Source organism: Nycticebus coucang, chromosome 3 (assembly GCF_027406575.1).
Source record: "Nycticebus coucang isolate mNycCou1 chromosome 3, mNycCou1.pri, whole genome shotgun sequence".
Lineage (NCBI taxonomy): Eukaryota > Metazoa > Chordata > Mammalia > Primates > Lorisidae > Nycticebus > Nycticebus coucang.
The window spans coordinates 57,521,800-57,523,155 of NC_069782.1; the positions used below are offsets into that span (position 1 = coordinate 57,521,800).

A 1,356-nucleotide genomic window follows, 5' to 3' on the forward strand; every position below is an offset into this window, starting at 1 on the left:
CAAGAGTAAATGACAAATTGAGAAAAAGAGTGCCAACTCCAGATCAACATATTTAGAGAAAATTGGAAGAGGAGGAGCTTACTACACCTTTCTTTGAGGACTTTTTAAGGAACGCAGTTCTGTGAGCTTCCAATCTTGGAGCAGAAACTAGAAACATCACCAGAGCAACAAGAACAGGAGTACAAAGGGAGAACTATCAACCGTCAGTAGTCAACCATGGCCTCGCGCAAACTCTGTGGGAGGCATATCTCACGCATAGGCATGAAAAACAAATCATCACGCTCATGAACTACAAAAGGATCAGAGAGTACGTTTTAAAAATTTTTTGGAGACAGAGTCTCAGTTTGTCGCCCTCGGTAGAGTGCCATGCTGTCACAGCTCATAGCAACCTCCAGCTCTTGGGCTTAGGTGATTCTCTTGCCTCAGCCTCCAGAGTAGCTGGGACTACAGGCGCCTGTCACAATGCCCCCTGCTATTTTTTTGTTGCAGTTTGGCTGGGAACGGGTTCGAACCCACCACCCTTAGTATATGGGGCCAGAGCCATACTCACTGAGCCACAGGCACTGCCCAAAGAATACATTTTTTTAATTTACCTTTTTATCCGACATGGAATCTGGAACTGTATTGGTGCTTAATAATTGTTAAATAAAGTACTCGATTTTTAATGCTTGTTTGCTATCCATATAGACTGTAGATGATTGTCTAAATCTGTATTTCCCTTCATTGATTCATCTTATTTCAGTGAATGAAAGATATTATATATCTACTGCTTTTTTTCTATATGTTTTAGGGAAATGAGTGCATCGGGGAGATTACACTCTAAAAACGGAGGTGGTCATATCTATGTAGTTCTTTTGTATACCACAACACATTGGTAATTGATAATAAGATTGAAAAAAAGACAGATAAAACCGAAAAGATTGTCTTATAATTTCACTTTTACTGTATATGGAGATAACCTAAAAAGTATGTTGGCAACTTTATTTAAAGCTCGGATAGAGGGCATTAAGTACATAGACCAATGAAAGTGAAAAATATAGTTTTGTTTCTCTTGTGGCTGTTGAAGCCAAGACACAGTTTTAAAAACCCCTGAGAGAGTCAATACACAGTATCCAAATTAGGTCAAAACATGCAAAAGACACCCCATTTCCTCCAATGCCCAATTACATTCTTAGAAGGATACAAGTCTATGATCCTGAGTATAAATAATATCAGGTACCAATATAGTGAATGATCACATTATGTTATATAACTATGTTATTTAAAGTTCTTATTTTTCTGCCATGGGATTGATTTTTCAAAAATATACTGTTAATTTGTTTTCTATGTGATTGAATTTTCTTTCAGGATCTTTCC

The 1,356-nt window shown here is 37.5% G+C and overlaps 1 non-coding gene across 1 annotated transcript; it reads right to left on the reverse strand.

The window, feature by feature from the left end:
• Positions 1–201: 201 nt before the first annotated feature.
• Positions 202–301, reverse strand: LOC128582958 (small nucleolar RNA U13). The gene has a single exon (XR_008379358.1). It is a non-coding gene; the product is annotated as a small nucleolar RNA U13 (small nucleolar RNA).
• Positions 302–1,356: the final 1,055 nt, after the last annotated feature.